Source organism: Dysidea avara, chromosome 2, assembly GCF_963678975.1.
Source record: "Dysidea avara chromosome 2, odDysAvar1.4, whole genome shotgun sequence".
NCBI classification, from domain to species: domain Eukaryota; kingdom Metazoa; phylum Porifera; class Demospongiae; order Dictyoceratida; family Dysideidae; genus Dysidea; species Dysidea avara.
In genome coordinates this window covers 28,865,026-28,873,616 of record NC_089273.1, presented here as the reverse complement: position 1 = coordinate 28,873,616, position 8,591 = coordinate 28,865,026, and positions in this window count along the sequence as shown.

Below are 8,591 nucleotides of genomic sequence, written 5' to 3'. Positions count from 1 at the left end.
GGATTTGCGAAAAGGGGTCTTCCACACACATCCAATTCCATGAACTTGAGAGACCATAACTTGGTATTCAAGTAACACGTAAACCTGAATGTTTCTCCATTTATTAACCACTGTTGGTGCTCACTTATGACCAAATTTCAGGTCAATAGCCGTTTCCAATCTGAAGTTACAAATTATCAAAGTTGGTAAATTGGATGTGTGTGGAAGACCCCTTTTTGCAAATCCGGTCACAATTATATGATCACTAATAATACAAATACTCATAAAACCACCTTATAAACATCTTTCCAAGGTATTATCAGTGGATTTATGTTAAAGTTTATGCAACAAGGACCTGGATCGGCATTGGAGGTGTACAGGATCGAGATACTGTCACTGCTTGAAGGTTCTTAATTTACTAATTTGTTAAGATGCCTTACTGTAGTTATACTGATAGTAAAGTGTCAGTAAACTTAAGTATATGGAACATAATTATTTTACTAAGTTTTAAACTCTCAGTAAAACATCAGTGAATGCGGGTTTACTGAAAAACTACTAAAATAACAAACAATTAAATGTTCCATATACTGGGGATATACCACTGTAGTAAACTAAGATACTTCAAGCAGTGTGTAATAGAGCAGTCAGCTAACTACTCTAATAGAACATTCACTGGAAATATGTAGTTGGTTCTGTTATGGAATTTTTCCAAATCTGCCTGCACCTATACATACAATGAAGTGCATTGTTCTGTTTAAAGGGCTTCATTCATCTACTTGTGTAGTTAATATGTATGGCAATACTTAATTCAGGTACACAATTTCCATTGAAAATGCTCTCAGATTCAATCTTGTATTGTTCAAATTTCAAAATTTTCCACTTTCAACATTATTATTCTAACATGCACCTATTCAGTGTTGTGCAATTGTGAGAGGGGTGCATCATGTACTTGGTTGTCTGTACCTACCCAAACTTTTCCATTAACAAAATGCTTCAGAGAGCCATACCCATAATCTAAAGGCAGTATATGAAATATCTACAGACAGAAAATATTATGAATTTTATGTAGAAATGTCTCCAAATTGCAGTATTTTAGCATCTATTCTCAAAATTTTCCTTGTGGAGCATGCCCCCAGACCCCCCTAGTTCCAGCATGCTTCACATGCTGGGAAGTGTGCTTCATACACCTCTACCCAAGAGATTAGTACCTTGAGTTAGCCCCCCCTTTTATAAATCCTAGATCCGCCCCTGTGGTGCTGTTTGGTCAGAGTCCAGTTTTGTATCCCTATAATAATAACACAGAACACTTGTCAGGTAGCAACTAACATCTTACTATTAAATCCAAATCTGCCTCTAGGTAGCATTCAAATGTGAAATAATTTTCAAAATTTTCTTGGGAAGCATGTCCCCACCCCCTAGACTATTTGTCTTGGGAAAACATTATAAGGATTGGGCCTTACCACTTTCACTTTTACTCTGACACCCCTGGATAAATGTAATGATTCTACTTACACTTTTAGGTATGCTAGTATGGCATTATTACAATTTTGCTGCTCATCTGTAGCTTAACTACCGTATAGTGGGTTACTTTCAAAACAGAAAATTTCACAGAAGAGGCAAAATCTGAATTTTGACGATTTTAAATTTAGGAGAGTGTATATTTCGAAGTCGGGGTGGATTCAATCCTACATACTGTATGTATTGAGTGATTTAAACTGTCACAATCAATGCTATTCTGTGTTCACAGGACAGCTAATATAGGTAATTAGAAAGACAATGTTACTTGTGGTAGTCACCAGCAAAATTATTGATGTCATGTCTTAAGTGCTGCACTTTATAAACAGCAGGTTCTGAGGTGGTGTGGTAATCAGTAACTACAATGATTCATTACCTCACACTAAGTTTAGCTACTAAGTACTGTATAGATTATGCAGGCAAATATATTATTAGTATGCTATGTAGAATACCGAAATAGCTTCAATAGTTTTGTGACAAATTTCATCAATATTGCTAGCTATTTGGCCAGTTATGGTCACTCTGATTTGTAACAAGTTTCAAACGTAACAAGAATTTCCAGCCTACTTTATCACAGTGTGAATTTCATCCTACTTTGGAAACCATGCATTGTAAGATATGCTTTAGTTGATACAGCATTTGAGTACAAGAAGCAATGAAGTAATCACACGACAGACATGCTGTCTGGTTATGTGGCTTGTATAACATCTTTTATGAGATTGTTCTTGTGTGACCTTGCCTGCGAAAATAGGGCATGTGGGCACATAAAATTTGCCTACTTTTTCAACCTTTCATGACTCGTAACGTTTACTGGCATTATGCTATGGCCATGAAATTTTCATCCCTTATTAAATATGTAATTGGATATATGATACAAGTTACAGAATGCAAATATTGTATTTTAACACTGCAATATGACTGATTGTGTGGCAGGGTGTAGTTTGTGCCCACATGCCCTCGCAGGCCCAGTCACGTATATTTAGCTAATTTCATTAGAATCATAGGATAAGCCATATTACTGTAGGAATATTGACATCATGCTTTCTGAAAATTAAGAACAATATGCTGTTATAGGAACCATCCTGGATACTATGTAAACAAGTTGTCAATACCAACTATGTATGATGGATGTCATTGTGTCAAGTTACTATAAGCCACAACACCACTGCTGTATGTATAATTCCATTGATTTAAGTTCTTGTTTTCACCATAAAGTGATACAAATTATGGAATAAATACATACCGTGTATGCAATACTGCTGCAGTCAGCAAAAAATTATGATGATGTATACTAATAATTAAGACATCATCCATTATTTCAACATTTTAGTATTTTTTTTTAATTTATGCCCTCCATCCTACCCAAAAGCGTACTACAGGTATACAAAATGTTGATGCTATACTGTATCTAAATAACTAGTGTTAATGTTTTTAGTTGCATCTGCCTACTCCATCCTCTGACTTGTTAGAGGATGGAAATATCTGTTGGAGGATGGATGCAGATATTGGTTGGGGATATACACAGAAAAGTAATCATTCAGACTATTCAGACTGTTGATCTACTACTGTGTCTTTTCTAGTCAGGCAATATTTCTGGTGGAATACATTCAGTGCATGTCTGGTGGAGTTCGTAGAGGCCTAGACTGTGGAGAATTCTGAAAGAAATTTGAAACTGGCAGTTATCCAGAACTTATGCTTATTCACCTGCTACTTTACACCTTTCTGAATTTTTCAAACTTACCTTTTGTGATTGAGTATCAAACAACAAAACAGGGAGAACCTGCATGCAGACTTCATCTGTCAGTTTCTGCCATACATATAGTGCTACCAAGACCAACATTTTCAAAAAGCATACAGATGAATACTTCCCCCCAACTAGTCTATGAAGCTTACCTTTGGAAAAGTCTAAATTTATTTTTCTCCTAATTTTAAATCCTAAGTTTAAATTGTGAAAGACTGACTTATGCTAATAACACTGTTTTTGCAGCTACATAGTTATGTGTAATAAAGTTTCATTTGTGGCAGCTATTTTTCTAAAATGAAATAGCTATAGGCATGACCTGTCTTTGAATAAAAATCATGGTAAAATTTCATAATGTAGGTAAGCACAATGACTGGCTGGGCTTACAAAAATAGGGCGTGTGGGCACATAAAATTTGTCTAATTTTTCACACTGTCATGTGTCATTTAATAATGCTGTGTCCATGCAATTTTTATCACTTGTTAAACTAATTGACTTCATAACACAAGTTACAGAAAGCAGATATTCTATCCCAGTGCTGAGATATAATCCGTCATGTGATGGGATGTAGTTTGTACCCATGTACCCCAGTTTTGTAGGCCTGGTCACAATTTATTATTTCCGGAGTGGATCCAGGTAGAACTCTGGAAACTCTGGAAGAGCCTTGACATTACTTGATAAGCTGTTGATTCAAGTTACACAGCAAGTCAAATAAACGATACTGACCTCTAACAGTAATTATGTTTTTACTATTGACAGCTTTTTAAAAGCCTTTAGTCATTTCTAAAGGTCTAAATGAAAAGTGTTCCTTTTCTATAAAATATTACTACTAGATATAACTAGACGGAGGCTACAATTACCATGCTCTAGGGTAGGACCCCCAATTTAAAAATATGGACTTGCTCATGCTTATATTATTGCAATTGTATGTGAAAAATAAAGTGCGTAGTCACACAAATCAATTTATTTGCTTTTTAATAACTTTCATGGTTCATAATAATTCACTATGCTATGGCAGTCCTCATTAATTGGCTTTGTAATTCAAGTTACAAAATGCACTTGGTGCATGGGTCTGCCATGATGCCATCCCAGAACTGAATTGTAGACAGATTAAATTTTATAAATGCATTAACTTTTGTCTTTGGATTGTACTGTAAATTCATCCTCATGTGTGTGGCTTTGTGTTCACTCTGATGTATAAAGATGACACTTTCATATGCAGGAATCTCTCTACGTTATTGTTTGAAGGAAACTAAGACATGACCTAACGCTAGAGCCATTAAACAATATGTATATCACATGTTTCATTTCTCTTCAAAAACAATGAGATGCAGGCATCTTAGTAGCCATAGAGTGCTAATTAGTTAGAGCATTACTTTTTGGTTATCTGTATACTCAGGGGCGGATCCAGGGGGGGGGGGGGGCTTTGGGGGCTGAAGCCCCCCTTCATATTTAGGCCTTACTTGATCAATATGCTGAGTAATGAAATTTTGTCTTAGCATAATTATATGATCACTAATAATACAAATACTCATAAAACCACCTTATAAACGTCTTTCCAAGGTATTATCAGTGGATTTATGCTAAAATTTATGCAACAAGGACCCGAATCAGCATTGGAGGTTTACAAGATCGAGATTCTCTAATAGAGCAGTCAGCTAACTACTCTAATAGAACATTCACTGGAAACATGTAGTTGGTTCTGTTATGGAATTTTTCCAAATCTGCCTGCACCTATACATGTAATGAAATGAATTGGTCTGTTTAAAGGGCTTCATTCATCTACTTGTGTATGTAGTAAATATGTATGACAATACTTAATTCAGGTTCACAATTTCCATTGAAAATGCTCTCAGATTCAATCTTGTATTGTTCAAATTTCAAAATTTTCCACTTTCAACATTATTATTCTAACATGCACCTATTCAGTGTTGTGCAATTGTGAGAGGGGTGCATCATGTACTTGGTTGTCTGTACCTACCCAAACTTTTCCATTAGCAAAATGCTTCAGAGAGCCATACCTATAATCTAAAGGCAGTATATAAAATATCTACAGGCAAAAAATATTATGAATTTTATGTGGAAATGTCTCCAAATTGCAATGTTTTAGCATCTATTTTTCAAAATTTTCCTGGGGGGCATGCCCCCAGACCCCCCTAGTTCCAGCATGCTTCACATGCTGGGAAGTGTGCTTTGCTACCTCTACCCAAGAGATTAGTACCTTGAGTTAGCCCCCCCCCCCTTTTATAAATCCTAGATCCGCCCCTGATACTGTAAGTATTTGATGTGTATATAAATAGCTAATTCTAGACAGTGGATTTTTAAGGAGACTTGAAAGTCAGCCATCACCATCAAGTATTATAAGTACATGTCAATAATGCTTGAATCTAGCTACACATTTAAGAATTTTTACTATATACTGAGAGTTTATACTGAATCTGAAATTTTGTCATGTTAGAAACCTAATATCCAATCAGTGAACATATGGCATGGCTTTATTAGTATATGGCTTGAATTCTGTTACACCTGGGAGCTAGTTTGTAATTAAGAATCACCAACTTACATAATATCCTGAAAAGATCACTCTGCACTTCTACAAGCTTTTATGTCAGCATCTGCACTTTGTCTATGATGTTGAAAATGCTATGGTATCATTATTATTTAATCAGCTACATAAGGTAGGAAAACTTTGTTAAACATTACCTGTAGCTCGGAAAGTAAGAGATAAAAATCTGTACACCATCGTCATGTTCACTTTATTGTGTGCTAATAGCTGTATATGTCATAATAAGATTAGCTAATTAAGGAATCCTGAAATTTAATTGCCGTCTGTGCATGGGTGTTGCCAGCTATGTAAGTAACTACACTCAGAATACTTCAATTGTAATACATTAGTCTTAACAATAATAATCCCTCAAGGACCTATGACAGATATACATTTATGGTTCAGGAGACTAAAAGTAGTATAAAGTATTTACTCTTTCTATCACACGAAATTGTCAACAGTTACTTCAAAGCTTCACTACGTCTTACTACATGTCGTATACAGTACCTGCATAAATCACATAGAAGTTGTTAGTATTGTTCATAAATCACATAGAAGTTGTTAGTATTGTTCATATATCACATAGAAGTTGTTAATATTGTTCATACTGTGCACTGTTTAGAATATTACATAATTTGTTAGACGAAGTTATGTACATTGTACAGTACATATTATACACTTGTTATAATGTATTCACATAGTATATTATTATAGGAGAGTAATGTCATAAAAGATGTGATACTTAAGTGACATTAACCTGACCATGAAGTCAAATAGTTCACAGCTTTTTGTACTTAAATAATGCATTAACTAAATACATTGGCTAAAATTAATATAAATTAACTAAATATATTTGATTAAATTTGCCACAAAACTATTGAAGCTGTTTCAGAATTCTATATAGCTAATTTCATTTGCACATGTTGTGATCATAGGATATGCCATATTACTGTAGGAAGATTGACATTACTGTAGGGAGTCTCTGAAAATTAAGGCTGCATTAGGATATGCTATTACAGGAATCATCCTGGATACTAAGTAAAGCCAACAGGATTACGAAGTATCTTGTGCTTCATACAGGATTACGAAGTATCTTGTCAAACTAACGTTGATGACTGTGATCCTAATCCTTGTGGAAATGAACAAGCATGTGAAGATGGAGTAAACTCATTTACATGCACTTGTCCATCTGGGTACACTGGAGCAACATGTTCAATAAACATCGACGACTGTTTTCCTAATTCCTGTCAAAATGGATTTTGTCTTGACAGAGTTAATTCTTATACTTGTGTTTGTCCACCTGGTTACAATGGGATAAACTGTGAAATACACACCGATGTTTGTGTTTCTAGCCCATGCCTCAATGGTGGAACATGTCAAATTGAGGCTAACTCATTTGCTTGTGTCTGTGCACCCGGGTACACTGGGTATAACTGTCAAACTATCATTAATGACTGTAATTCTAATCCTTGCCAAAATGGTGGGATTTGTGAATATGGAATTGATTCATTTACTTGTGATTGCAGGAATGGATTTACTGGAGCTACTTGTTGTAAGTGTAGCATGTACAGACTATTAACTGTGTCCAGTTTTTGGAAAATCAGTCTTGATGTCACATTTTCAGCAAGACAATATAAACTTTTACTCAGCTTTATAGTGATTAGATCAGTAGTCAGTACAATTACAAGAAATTCTGTAAAATATTTTACTAGGTGCATAAGTGCTTAAGTGCCCAATTACTGGTGACACAGCAAAGTATAGATTTATATGTATTTCAAATATGACATTAAGACTGATTTTCCAAAATAAGGTCAAAATTATGAACTGCATGGTTAGCTGGGTAATGCCATTGAAACATCTGGCGTAACTGCTTGATCATTGTTACCAAGTTCATGCTTCCTGGAAAAAGCACAACAAAGAAAACACTTTACATTTACCCCTATACCAGCTATCATTAGTGTGTTATTTTACTAAGTCCCTATCTTGTGCAGTATTTCTGACTAGGCTACATCAGTTACAATTAATTTTTTTTAGCTCAGCAAAAATATATAAAACATTAGCATTGCTGTGATGTACCATTTAAGTCTATAGACTGCTCTCTTTTAGAGTATCTCAAATTCTTTTTCAGTGACTTGGTTTATAAGCTGTAGAGGGCTATAGAAAGGATGGCTATGCCCCCCCCCCCCCTACATGTACCTTACTGAAAGCTAGCACAAAACTTCTCTGCATAAAGTAGTACCATAAATACTTTAAAAATCTATGCCTTGAGGAGGTGGTGAGCAATTGTGATATACGCTTTGATATTGTATGGATATGGCATAGCTTTCTACAGTATTTTGCAATAACATTATTTATCTTCTTACATACAGCGATAGGTTGACATTTGTGATGATGTTAGTATTACTATCCAAGCTAGTAGTGTTTCTGAGTGTTGTGAACTGGGAGGAAGATCCTTCAATAACGGCACTAGTTGTACTACAGCATGTGGACTGACTAGTGAGTTTTGTAAAAAAATATCGCAGCATTACATCTTACAGTGTGCATGCTACCCTTTTATAATATAAATTATATATGTGTGTAGTTTCCAATAATTAATATTCTCAACAGAAGGTGACCCACATTTCATGGTTCCACTGTTATCTAAGGATATACTTTGTTACTCGATTAAAGGATACTCAGGATTGGCATTTAACTTGATCTATACTAAAGACTTTATTATCAATGCCTATTTTGTGGATACTGAAGGGGATGTTACTTCAATCGGCAAATTTGCAGTAATTCCACGCAACAACAATAAATCTGATGCTGTAG